The sequence below is a fragment of the Anser brachyrhynchus genome, assembly GCF_964034855.1.
Source record: "Anser brachyrhynchus genome assembly, chromosome: 1".
Classification (NCBI taxonomy): domain Eukaryota; kingdom Metazoa; phylum Chordata; class Aves; order Anseriformes; family Anatidae; genus Anser; species Anser brachyrhynchus.
Genome location: NC_137694.1, coordinates 74904832 through 74919487, shown reverse-complemented (window position 1 = coordinate 74919487; position 14656 = coordinate 74904832). Strand labels below are relative to the sequence as shown.

Here is a 14656-nt window from a genome sequence, read left to right as displayed (position 1 = left end):
TGAAGTGTGGGCAATGAAATGCCTAACTGAGGGCAGGACTCAGCCCCACTGCATTTCAGGCACTGGCCCTCCCTTCCTTTGGTACACCCCCTGAGCTGCACAGAGGGCTAGTACATGTGGCCCAACAGCTGCTGCTGCTGACTTGCAAAGCCCCGTGGCCAGCAAGGGATCCTGATCAGATCAGTCTTGGTCAGACTGTACCTGGGAGGTCTGCCCAAGGGCTCTGCAGGCTGCACACACAACTTGCTGGATTTATGTCCGCTAAAACATCTGCTGGATCGGGGACACTGGGGATTTTCATGTTCTGTCACATTGGAAACTCAGTGGGTTACATAGCTGACTACAGATAGCTCCGGTAACAACACTGTATATATTTTTGCATCAAATATCAGCATGGGGAAAGATGAGCTCTCACATATGATTTATTTATTTTTTTTCCAGAGAACTTGAGTTACCAAACTAAATTAACTTTTATTCAAAGATGGATAGTTTACCATAAAAAGACTGGAATTAAGGCAAGTTTCACATATGCAGAAAATATGCGAGAATAAGGGTTATTTAGCATGAAAGATTAAGATGAAATGAATAGCATTAACCATAACATGAAAAGCTACTTTCCTCCACTTTCATATGACTTGTGACTTCTTAATGAAAAGACACAGTGTATTTTAAGCAAGGACTTCAAGCCTGCCTAATGAACCTGTAAAATTCTTTACCACAAGGGAGTACAATAGCATCGGCTTGCTCTACTCTTACCCAGTGTAAATCCAGTGTAGTCAGTTATTGGAATTTCCTACCATGCAAAGACAAACAGAGTCTCCGGAGTACAGTATGCTTTGGGGATTTTTCATACAGGTTTATTGGCTCCCATGGAATTGTTCCAGGTTGACCTTTAGAGTTACCAGCCATGGAGAGGATTTTAATAAACTTTAATAATTTTATAGACAATCATCAGAACTGTAGATAATTTGCACACATGTAATAAGTAAGCAGCTCCTAAGCTGCAGGGAAAAGGCTGGGATTTTTTACTCTTGCATTAAGCTTTTTTTTTTTCTTTCTTTCTTTTTTTTTTTTTTGGTCAGAATTATGGTCAAGACAACACCTAGAGAGCCAAGCCTTCACACAGAAGATGGCCTCACCATGCAACCTGATTTTCCTGTGTAAAAATGAATTACTGTAATGTACTTTCATCATCTGTTTCCACAATAAATCACTGGAGACCAACGCCTCAGCTACCAATCACCAGAATATCCAGTTACAAGAATGTCTAATTAATGAGGAGAGCTAGTAAAACGAAGAGGAAACTTTATGAAACAGGCTGGAAAAGAAATTAACTATAGACCCCATATCTGCTACTAAGAAAAAAAAAATTCAAGAGCCCTGATTTTGCATCTTGCAGCTGCACAGCACTCCCACATACTACCCATGTCAATCTGGCTCCAATATTGGAGACAGTGTGTGGAAAAGGAAATAATCAACACCATTTCAGCGGAGAAATAAATTGCCAAGTGGGCATTAAAATTTTAGTAATAAAACTAAATGCATATGCTAATCTACTCAGTATTATTTAGAAAAGGCTATTTTGGATCAAGAAATGAATAATCTGCACAAAATTACAATGAATGGAGGTGTTTATCATCAAGAGGTCTTTGAGAAAGAAACAAGCAGCAGATTCCTATTAAGGTTTCAATTCATAAAAAGTTTATCACCCAATTAAAGGTGAACTGTGAAAAGTCTTTGTTAATTTTATTTCAAAAAGAGCCTGATCTGGCAGGCTCTGGAGAACAAAACCCAGTGCTGCCAGGCATATGACCTCTGAGAGGCTGTTTAGGGCAGAAAATCTCAACTACCTAAAGTTGGAGCAGGTCCTTTGTGTTCCTCAGCCTCTACAAAGAGAATTTTCCTCTTGCTCATATTAACACACTGAATTAAAAGCATAGTTTTGCATAGCAGCAGCATTGGATGACTTGAAAGCTATTGCTATTTTATAACCTGATTTTATTCTGCTTTTGTTTGGAACAGGGTCTCTTTCACCCCTTTGCTGTATTACACTGAAACAAATAAATAAAATTAGCAAACAAATACACAGATTCAAAGCAAACCATCATTATGTAAGCAGACTTTTCATTCTCATTACCTGCAGAACCAATACCTGGCCTAAAAAGATTTCTCAGTCATATGCAGTTTTAAGCATGTAGCTATCTCTGTTAGTTTTAACAAGGCTTCCGATATGCTTAGCGCTAAATACAAGATTATAGGTTTTGCTGGGTGTGACCAAAGAGATGACTAGAAGATAATCATACAAACCTGTTTAGAAGACTGCTTAACTGATCATGATCAAGGTAACAGTTGAATTCTTGTAGTATCCTGTGCAGGTCAAATACTGTTACACAGCCATCTCTATTTTTATCCATTTTATGAAAGGCCTTCTTGAAATCTTGGAAGTAATCCTTAAATTTATCCCAGAAAGAGAACAGATGTTTATTTTAGCTCATTTGTTACATCACATGAAAAGGATACAAACAAATACACAAAATAGGGGTGGAAGGGCAGAGAAAGATTTTGAGCTTATTTGTGTGTGGTAAATCCATATGATTTATTCAAAGACTGCCAAATTGTTCACAAATAAACCTCATTCCCCCCTCCCCCCTTTTTATTTGCATGTGGAATTGCATAGCCAAAACCTCCCACTGTAAACAAATGTTACTTGGGTGATTAAGTGGTTACTCTCCCCATTCAGAACTGCAGATAGAAAATACAGTCCTCTCTTTTAAAGCCTGTTTGATCAGAGTTACAAGATGTTTGGTGTCAGCTGGTGAAATGGTGAGGGTTTGGCAGCATACTTCCTGCAGTTCGAAGCTCCTGGAACTTTGATATAGTCAGAAGAACTCTTTTACAAGAAGTTAAACCTGAGCAAAACTGGGAATAGCACAGGGCCTGACCCATGCCCAAGGGAAGAAATGCAGAGCTTCTGCTGACTCATGTGGACTTCAGATCAGCATTTAAATTTTTTTCTGAGATATTGACTATCAATTGGCTATTGACACATGATCAAATTCAGGCCTCAAAATCCTGATTTCCACTTTATTTCGTCTCTCATATTTCACTGACATCGGGGACCTTTTGATCAAAGTTTGGAAACCCCAGCAATATCCCTCTCCTCCTCATTCAACAAAAACCTCTCCACGTTTGGGCTCAGGAGGATAAGCCAGGTACAAATATCTTTCCTTTCTGCATGTTTTCAACCAGCAAAATCGCTTAAGATTAATGAAAGGTCAAACTAGTTGTGAACTGTGCCTTGATGTGGATTACCAAGTATACATAAATTAGCTACATATATTCAGCACTTACAAGAGGATACCCTTATGGCAAAAACAACAGGTTTTAGTCTGGGTTAATAACTACAGCTGCGCTCCATTTGCTTTGGGATTGCTCTTTCTGACAGCCCTAGGGTACAGAGCACAGAGTCTGGGTTCTTCAGAGAATCGGGATTTGTAGCATAAAAGGCTTATTACAGCGATAACACTGTTCAGCCGTGTAACCCACATGATCAAGCATGATTGCCTCAGTCCCTCAACAAGCTGGGCTACGGATCTAACAACTCAGACCAGTTCACTCTGCTTCTTGTTAAGCCACCACCAATCAGGCAGCACCCGATCCTTACATCTTCTCCTTCGTATGAATAAGGCTAACAGGGAGCATGCTAAATATCATATGCTTTTTATCAGCACTCAGTAAGTCTTTTCAGTGCTCTCATGGATCTGCTCAGCAGCATCTGATCTCAGCTTCAGTTACTGGTGCTGTCTTTCCTCTCACAGCATTGCAGAATCCTTGATTTTCCATTTGTTTTCAAGAAGCTGTAAGTTCAGTACAGCCTTTACAAGAACAATACATTTTCCTTGCCAATTGTTTTTCCTAAGAATCCATCCTTTTGGAGTTTACACTTCTTATGAACAAAGAATAATTTCCCCACAGCCCTCAGGGTACAGGAAACACCATTGTGTATGCAAACAGCATCACCTACCTTAAAAAATCTGAATTATAATATTACTTTGGTGGGTTGTTGCCAATTTTTTATATGCTTCAGACCCATTGTATCTTCCAATATTATATGGACTAAATTAGGAGTACTGGGACTCTCTGCCTAACAAAGTTTCAACAGGAATAAACCATTTTTGAAAAACATTCCTCAAGTTTGGTGAAAGTATGGATCACTTCTCAATTTCACAGCTTCCTTTAAATGTCTTTTAAAAGTCTGAACTCAGCTCACCATTGAATTTAGGATACTTGAATTGGAAGTAGCATGTTAAAATCCTTCATTCCCTACAAATCTTTCCAGGTCCAAGATGCTGAACAGCGCATCACTGTTAGACAGAAATTCTGGGATTTCATATGCAAACAAATTCAGCATTAGTATATGCCATAACATGTTCTGATGTTAAATTCAATCCAAGCGCAGATTCAGGTTAATGCCGAAGTCAATTACTTACAACAGGTTCAGATGTACTGACATATGGTTTTTTCTTTCACATTTTTCAAAGGTCTCGTGAGCCTCCTGTACTCTATGAGGCATATCAGGTCATAATACATTGACAACACTATGCTGTTACCTCTAAAGTGTATGCCACTGAATGCAGAAAATTTTGATCTGAGTTTGTCATATGGACTTGGTGTGCAATGCCCTTGCTACCCAGCAGGTCGTGACCTTCACGACTTTCCGCACTGTCATCTTCTGTATAGCTTCTCCAAACCCAGCCCACCTTCTTCTGAAGTGGGGCTATTTTTTTTTTTCCCCCAATCATATTTCCAGGTATTATGTCATTCTCTGTGTTATTGTCAAGAGTAAGCTCATTGAATGCTCTAGAAAGTATGTTTTTGATCAGTACTTATTTCTCCAACTTAAATTTTATTGTAAAATTGAATGGTTTTGGTTAAAGAAGAATATAAAAAGTCACACAAATTTTGTATTCCACAAGTTGGTCCTTTTTTTTTTTTTTTCTCATGTTTACAAAGTGATTTGTGTCAGCTCTGACCATAACAGACCAATAAACAAATATGTGACATTTCTTACAATCACGTAGCAGAGCCAAAGCACTGCTCTCTTAGTCTCTACCTAGAATTATGGTGTTCACAAGTGCCCTAGAAGCATATGACATGCATTTCCACTAATTATTTTTTGAATAATACTGTCCATAAGCCATTTTTTGAAGATTTTATCTATCTTTTAGCGTCAATACATGTAAGGCAAGTAGTTGTCTTTTTAAATGCCGTACATTTTGAGGGTTGGAACTAGATCTTTAAGGTCCCTTCCAACCCAAGTCATTCCATGACTCAGGAATACTTTTCCCAATTTTACAGCCCAGTATTTTGTGTGGTAACTCAAAAGCTACTTGCACAGATTGTCAGCATGATATGAACTTTCATGTAATATTCACTGTGCTAAGAGGCTTTTGGACACCCTCATCTTTGTGGATGGCATATTTGTAACAAATCTCTTCTATCATGTTTCCAGTTAATCTTTTTTGCCATCTCACTGTCCTTACATTTGTATTTATCTAATTCTACTTCTTCAGATTCCCCACAGTTTTTCTCCCTACTCAACATCTTCAGTACCTATTTAAGCATCCATAGCTGCTTCAAGTAAATAACTTTTCTAACGCTTTCCTTTGAAGACAAGAAAAGGATTTAAGCCTGAAGGAAGTCTTCACAAGCGGAATGTTCTGTACAGTGATTTAAAGATGCATAGTGTTAAACCCTTGACATCCACGGAAATTTACTTGGATCCAGCAGAAGAATCTGAATTTACATAAAATGTTTATTTATATTCATAAAAATGTGTGCAGCCATTTTCCTGAAAATATCCTTTGTAGGACAGTAAATATAGGACAGTATCTGTCCTGAAAGATACACATAGCCCCATTTATATAAGGACAATATCAGCAGCCTGCCTTTTGATGTTCCTGTTGTTAATTGGCTCTTCCATTTGTAAATTTCACATTATTCCTATGTGATCCAGCTGCTTTATGAGCTTCTCTCTCATAAACAGAGGAATGTTGCTAAAAGCACAAATTGTTGTGAAAATACAATTTTATATTCTGTGTCTACTTTATTTCAGACATTAAAGATTTCTGGGCACGATCTCTTGCAGTTCCTTCATCAGATTCATTTCTTTAATCAAGCCCAGAGCAAGACATATTTTAGACCTAATATTATCTCTTTCTGAGCATAAACTTAAACTACTGTGTTTATCTTCAATTTCCAATTTAATTTCATATAATCCTTTAGTAGGAATTAGATTCTTGGTAGACACCCTCATTTTCAGTAGTCTGTCTTTGTAAGTGGAGATTCGTAAGCCAAATTTTGAAGGTAACATTGAGCACCAGTTTTGAATTTTGGAGGTGTTTTCTCTCAGCCTGCAGATCTCTTCTGCAGCTTGTGCAAAGAATCTCTGCTTTCTTGCATGGTTGGTTTGTGCACCCTCATACAGATCTGGGAGTGTGTGGGGTACTCTGTGTTGTTTTTGCTTACCCAGTTGCAAGGTATTACAACGTTATTTCTTATAGCTGCTGCAGTATTTCCAAATTCCTGGACATAATTTGAACCTGCAAATTTTCATATTTTTCACTTTTGTTACTTCTTACTGATAGCTCTGAAGGGTCTCTTCAAAACTGTGTTATTTCATTTCATGACATGTGGCATGTCCTCTCCCCTTTCTGATGTTTTCTACTATCCCTTACAACTGTCCTAGCTTGACTAAACAGATTTTTCCTTTTTTTAAAAATAAAGAAAAGAAGAAAAGAAGAAAAGAAGAAAAGAAGAAAAGAAAAGAAGAAAAGAAGAAAAGAAGAAAAGAAGAAAAGAAGAAAAGAAGAAAAGAAGAAAAGAAGAAAAGAAGAAAAGAAGAAAAGAAGAAGAAAAGAAGAAAAGAAGAAAAGAAGAAAAGAAAAAAAGAAAAAAAACACCCTACCTTCCTGACGTCTTTTCAGTAGCTTTGGATCTTGGATTCCAATCAGCATCTGATCCCTCGAAATGGAGTCTCTCAAAATGTCATAACTACTTGACTGATTCATTATTTTAAAATCAGACAAAAATTCTTCAAAGGATTCCTCCCTCTGCATTCTCATATGAAACCTGTGTCTTTCAAAAGTTCACGCTTCCTTGGGAGTGCAATATTGAACTTACTTTCAGTAGCCGCATGGATTGCCCTTTCACCCTGCCATTAAAAAACACTGATAGCTTCTACTTCTGTAATATTCCAGAAAATAGTAGTGAGCTTCCTTATGATGAATTTAGCCATTGTATATAGGTTTCAAAGCATGATGTGAATCTTTTCAAGGAAACTGCAATATTGCCAGTGTGTTTTAGAGTCTCTAAAAGCCCCTAAAGAGCTATCACCTTTTCTCTCACTTTCAAATCTCTTTTTTTCTAGTTAATACCCTCCTCTATTTCACATTCTGCTCCTGTTACCACACAAGATTCAAGGCAAAACTTTTATTGGAAAGAACATAGAAGGATGCTATGAAAGATACATATCAGAGTGGTGCCATTGCACTCAAGATAGCTTTACTGTCTTGTATCTAATTATTAACTAACTAGTTTAGACTCCTTCAACCTCCTCTTAAATACGAGACCCTAAAGATCCAATATCTGCTAATTGGATCTATGGGTTTTAACTTATTATGTTCAAAAGCCTACAGATTTTCCAACAGAGACACAAATCGAAAATTCAAGATCTGCTGACAGGATTTGCTTTTTTTTTTTTTTTTTGAGTAACTGTAATGTGCCACAGCTTAAGAACTATGGCTTTACAGAGATGGGAAAGGGAGAATAGTGGAGGAGATGGGTGCTGCGCCTCAGCACCCCAAGAGACCAAGAGAGTCACACCTAAGAAGCAGCATACAGTAACATGAAAACCAAAAAAAAAAAATCCTGACTACCATATGGGCACTTTGTGATTTCACTGAGATATCGGTTTGCTCCTCCACTGGAAGATTGTTTAGCACTGCACCTCCCATCTCGCAAGGGTGTGCTTTTAGGATGTGATATGGTCCACATTTTACCCTCATTGCAAAAAAGATTCTGGACTCCTTTACAATTGTATGTTATTTTCAGTGCCATGCTGTTAAATGATAGCTCTTTGTCACCACTATCATCTCCCACTTAAATATTCCCAATGAAAGCAAAAGCTGAGGTAAAAGTCAAAACAGTTTTTAAAACTCATATTTTTGGAAAACTGAGGTATTCAACATTTTTGCACTCATTAAAGATTTCTAAGCAGTAATTATTCCACTCACAGCAGTAAATATGTGCATGGAGAAAATGAGGATTAAAACCATAGATCAAACTACATTGCCAAAAAAAATATTCTTGCGAATGTTTTGCATTTTTCTTGAAAAGATGGAGAGCCACTGTTCAATGTCTGTTTCTAATTTGGGCGATTTGTTCCTGTGAGTTACAACAAAAGAAAAAGGAAAAAAAGTCCACAGTGTTTTGAATTGTAAGACATCCAGAGCTTTTGTCTGCTTCACAGTGTGTACTCACAGGGCACTGAAACTGCTCCAAAGCTGTTAGGTTGAGGTTTACAGCCCTTGCAGAGAGCCTGAAGAAAGGACATGGGCTGGATGCAGCCACTGTGCAAATAGTACTGAGAGCTTAAGCAAGATCACAGAAGGGGCAATGGGTGCTGTTCCCAGAGGTACTAAAGTGGATTCTTTCACAGCAACTTCACACCTCATGCAACTGTCTCCTTCCAATCAGAATTTGACAGGAATCAGTGAAATGAATCATTTTTCCAATTCTTTCAAAATAAAATGGAGGCTGAGGACCACGTGGATCACCAAGGTTAGATTTTGCAGCCACTGCATCCATTTTTCTGACCAAGGAGAGATCTTCTTACACTGACTTTTTAGTAGGAGGGCACAATGCTCACCTTCACTTGCCATATCTCAGCTGCTCTATTTGGTCCTGGACTGGAAGGCTGAATGACCCTTGGCTGGATTGCTTCACAGTGGTTTCAAAGCCACTACATGGTTGCATTTCATTTGTCAGACAATGGCTCAGGCATAAGAGTCACTTATGGCTTTCTGAGGCCTCATGTAAAATCTGAGGAGTTCAAAGGCCTGGATTCGACTTCTCTTGTTCTTCTAGTTTTCCGAGAGGAAAAACCAGACAGGAACCACTATGACAGGACTGCTCCCTCTGGCCAGGAAGTGGGTGGGAAAGTATGGCAAACAAGAGAACATTCAGCAGAACCAAAAGGTGACAAGAATAGATAACAAGACTTAGTTTTGCAGACCACAAGTGGTTAAGATGTGAATCCATTCCCAGAGGAAGCCACAGGTGCCAGAAATTTGAAAAGATTAAGAACAGAACTGGATGTTTTATGTATCTGAATCAAGAAAAGCCAGAATCTAACGAATAATTATAATGCAATTTTTGAAAAGGATATGGAAGTCCTGTCTGCAGGCTTAACCCAAATTCTGTCATAGCCTGGGATTAGACAGCCCTAGTGCAGGGACAGAATATTCCACATCCATCGACTAGTAGGCTGTTCCACCTCAACTAAAAACACCTGGCTCTGGTTACTACCAGGTAACTGAATCCAGTTATCCTTGGCCCAGTCTGACAATTTCTGTTCTCTTTGAAATTACAATAAAAAGTCGCTATGCACTTTTATGTATGCATTTGTGTGTATAGTTGCCATATATATAGGTATATACATAGTTGTTTTACCTTAGGTTCTCAAAACTAAACAATTGTAAAAGATGTGAACCTGCCACAATTTCACATCACTATTTTATTTTTACCCTGCATGTCTTCCCAGTTGAATTAATTACTCTCCAGCTGCTTCAGGGTGAGGATGTGCATCTTTGAATCTCACTGCATAATTTCTGTTTGTATTACAGCATCTTCTCTACTTGCAGAATTGCTCTTTATTTATAGCTCTACAGGTAGGGAGGCCTTGCACTTGGCATTGCACTAAACAGGTTAGAAGTTGAAAGTTGCTGACCAAAAGAGCTCTTCATCCAAGTTTAAGACTACAGACAACCAGCTGGTACAACAAGTGGAGCAGAAGAGCCCAATATGACATAGTTTGGGCCTAAGTTTCACATCAGACAGTTACAAATACAATAATAAGCAATGCCTATAACACAGCAGCTGCCTAACCATCTCTGCTGTATATTATGTGAATATTTTACAGGTGAAATGCTCATTGATAACCTGTGTGTGTCATGAATACAGTTTATGACACTGGGAACTGCAATGCAGGTAGGAGAGCTGTGATGCTGAAAAGGAAGGAGAGCTTTGTCCTTGATTCCTTCAGCCTATCTGGAACACTGAAAAAACAGTATTAAAAAAGCAGGGTAAAAAGCCAAAAGCCTTACCTTACAGGCATCTCTGTGGTGTCTTTTTTTGTTGTTGTTGTTTAATGATTTCCCAAGCTGCCTCTTTATCTGCAAGACAAGACTTCTCTTCTTTGTTTTTGAGTGTATCACCTTTACCAAAAATGTTATGAGGAATTATCATTATTATCAACAATAATTTATTAGCTCCCACAACATGTAGACCCTTTCCACAAATCAATCTGTACTCTTGGAGGTATGTTTTTACATGTGTTTTGCTCCTGAGGGTTTATAGTCCTAAATAAAAAATAGTTCAGGAGGAGAGTAAAAGCATGAGCAGAAAACACAATAAGCATCCAGATGGTGTCTGTCTACAGCCTGGAAAAATAAAGTTTTAACATCATTGTAGTGGGACAGAGGATCATCCTGTTGCCTCATTTTGCTGGCGGGTGTGGGAATCCTATAGCAGCAGCAGGCTGATCACTGCTGACTCACTAGGGCAAGCATGGATCATTAGACTCCACTGTGAGTAGGATATCATTTTGTCATTTGTTTGTCAAATGCTCTTCTCAGGAGCAATGACCTATTAACTCTGAGTGTTGATTTTGTGTGAGGCAGAGACTCCTCTTGCTTAGAGATAAGATGTTTATTTCTCTTGTATGGAGCCAGGGTCTATCCTTGTCATGGTTGTCTTTTGTTGCTTCTATGCAGCTTCTATGCAGTTTACTGATAATTTAACTAGCTGCTAGAGGGCTGTGAAACCAACTGTGCTTGCTACTTGGCTCTCATCCAAGGGACAGGGTAGATAAGGTACCAGAATGTCCTACACACACAATCATTCCAGCTAAATGAAAAGCACCTGTTGATTGTGATCCGGTAGGTCTAAGTCCATGTTGCCTGGAGCAGTCTGAGAAGAGACCTGTAGGGTGACAAATCTGCACTTGCTCTTTCCCTTCAACCTGATCTAACAGCAGTGTTCAGACTGTAACTACAAGCTGAAACTATACCAATAAACAGGCCAGGGAGTGCTCTGGACACAGAGGCCAGCTGGCACGTCTCTGCTTAGTGAACCTTCTCAGACATGAAAAGAGACCAGTTGCCTGCAAACTGACTATTAGAAATAGTCCTTGGGGCATTCTTGCTCCCAAACTGTGCTGGGAGAGATCAGGGAGAATCGTACTTGACACAGGCCAAAGTATGACAAGGATTGTTTTGGCAGGTTATCAGCAAAGATGATTGTGTCTGAGAATGTTCCTGGATACTCTGATTTGTCAGTATAGCTCCTGCCATGAAGTCTGTAAAATAAGTAATATACATCCATGGAGAATATGTTAAAAAAAGTTTCATGATGCACTCTAGGGTAGGCTTCTCTTTAGCAAATCTAGGGAATAGCACTATGTATAAGCCTGGTCCAGTACCTTCAGAAACTCCTTTTCAGAGACTGTTTGGAAAATTACATTTGTATTACATACAGTATCAGTATCATCTTAACAAACTAAACACAAACTCTATCCCCAGTTTCTGTAAAAATTTTTGATGAGTAAGATATCCTTTTGCATCTGTATCATACCTAGAAAAAGAAATCCTCTTCTTAAATAATCAAGTGTTCCTCATAAAAATGCATTATAGATGATCTTAAGTGACTTTGTAGCTCAAATCTCACTGACTTCCCTTCCTTGCAGAGGTGCCATACCACACTGAGAGTGACTTTATATGAGATTCGAAAGATAGGACTTTGCTTTGTAATCACAGAAAACACTACCCTGAGCACCAAATTGTCAGGAGTATTTTCCAGCTCTCAGAAGTGCTGCATTTCAGTGTCTGACTTGAGACAGAGAACTGGGCTCCTAAAAATTCAGCCCCAAATATCTCAAACAGGTCATGCATATCTGAGATGTTCAGAACTGTAATCATCCTTCAGAAATATGGATTTAGCCTCATAAACACTCTTCATATTGTCTTAGGCATAAACCTTTCCATAGTTTTTTCCCCTGCAGTTTCTCCCCCTGCTAGTGCTCCAGTGCATGGTAATGCCTAATTTAGCCTCAGCTTTACTCTAATTCCTTTATTCAAGTTACTGACATATCAGGCACATAAGAGATTTTAGCTATTCTGTAAAAGGAGTGGCTGATGGGAGTGGAGTTGTGCAGCAGATAACTACATGAAAAGGATACTCTTCAATGTGCCATGGCATCCATAAGGAATAAGAATGGAAAGTAAAATCTAATGGAGTAGAAAATAATTCAGAGATGAATCAGTACTAAGAAAAAAACATATATGTAATGCAGTTTGAAACCAAGAAGCAATACACCCAGGTTCAATACATTAAGAGAGAGTGGTTATTTTTTTTTTAAAATAGATCTGTAATGAAGGCAGGTTTTTATATAATGTCAGATACAGCTGATATCTACGCCATTTCAAACACAGTCTATAGCACAGCTCCTCTTTGTTGAAGGCAGACAAGTATTTTTACCCACTTCACAACAAATTAGTTGTCTATAAAAACATTTCATGATATTATTTGCCATTTTTACACAGCACGAAATTACCTTACTCTCTTTTGTTATGTATTTGGTATGTGGCATTTTTCTTTTGACAGAATCACTTTTCTTTAGGTAGAAAATATTGTAAGCAAATTTAGTGCTCTGAAAATGAGAGGCTGGTAGCATTGACTTCAGACAGGTACGTAATACGGACTCTATGGACCTCCTTGATGGAAACTTTCTGTGTATTTCCAAGCTGACCTGAGACACTTAGAACTGACTTTCATCAACCACAAACTAAGGCAAGCATTTTGTGTGTATAAAACGAAATTGATGAAAAGGAAGTTAATTTAGCTGGTGACCTAAAGTGCCATTCAAAGAGCAAATGTATGTTAAAGGGATCAGTAATACTGAAATCAAGAGAAAATCCTGTCCTTGAACTCATGGGAAACTAATGTACCTAACTGTATTCTTGAGCTCAGTGTTATAAGATGTAGCCTCCTGTAACATGGTGTCATGATCTAAGGTCACGATCATAACAAAATAAAATATTTCGTGTGCAGAGTAATCTATTGTCATTCGCTGCACTACCAAAGGTTTTGTAATCCTATAAAAGATACATTATTGCAAGTGCTAATCATTTAGAGTTGTCATACCTTGCCCAAAGCTTCCTAAAGTCTTCTGGGGTGACTGGAATGCCAAATCTGAACAAGACTTTTTTCAAGTCCCCTGGCTGTATAATGACATTTCCCTCACTGTCAAATTCCTGAAAATTCTGCAACATAAAAGAAATCATCACTAACAAGAACCAACAATTTCGACTATATGTTTGATCTCTGTATAAGCTTAATGAGTAATGGGAATTGGGAAAGAAATATAAAATAATGCAACAACACGTCCGATTTTCTTTTTTCTTTTTTTTTTTTTAATGTCTGCCCCCACCAAATTGTTTTTTTACTATTTCCTACTTGATGGATGTGCAACTCTCACAAGCTTGAATCAGGATTGACATCATAGGTCAAGCAGATTTAATCAAGGTGATGTAATCTATAAGTTTCTTACTGATGGCAGATACAGGGACATGAGCATAAGAATTATGCTTGCAGCTGTGGGTACACCCATTGCTGAGGTATGCCAGTGGAAGATGAAGGCACTGGAAAATGGTAGACATGCAGATTTCCTTGCCAACTTCTTCTATACCTAATATGAATGAGATTTTACCTTTTTTTTAATCATTCATTTTACAGTCTGAGACTACCAGTACTATTGTCCAATTTATACAAACATTTCATGAAAAAAAAAATATTATTTTTCCTTGAGCTATTCTGTTGTCGAAATATTGCAACTCCTCAACAAATTAAAAAAAATGCTGAAAAAAAATTATAAGACAGTTTTGTGACAGTCTCTTTGGATGGTGTAAACGCCCCAAATCAATGCTTCTGTGTGCAGGGCAACGCTGGGAGTCAGCAAAGCAATAGGTATGTGTTTGTGTACAGCACGTAATCGAATAGGCCTCGGATGAATCCCATAACTACTCTTAGAAACATTAAAACCAACAATAGTAAAACATGAAGTTAGTTTCAGAAATAACTGTAATAACATCTACTATATAATTAGCATTACAAAAATTGAGCATTATTCAAATTGTTTTTTTTTTAAACTCAGTAAGTTTTTATCATTAATGAGCTGTTTTGCACGGGTCTTTTTGCATATTTATAGACTCTGAAGATCAACATTGCATAATGTTCTGAAATCTATTAGTGCTGCTTATTTATTTAAAGAAAACATTCTTCTTACCCTTGCTAGGTCATGCCATCTGGTTCTTGCTTT

The 14656-nt window shown here is 38.0% G+C and overlaps 1 protein-coding gene across 1 annotated transcript in view; it reads right to left on the bottom strand.

Annotated features, from left to right (window-relative positions):
* EFCAB6 (EF-hand calcium binding domain 6) overlaps positions 1-14656 on the bottom strand; it is an 81878-nt gene that overhangs the window by 29563 nt on the left and 37659 nt on the right.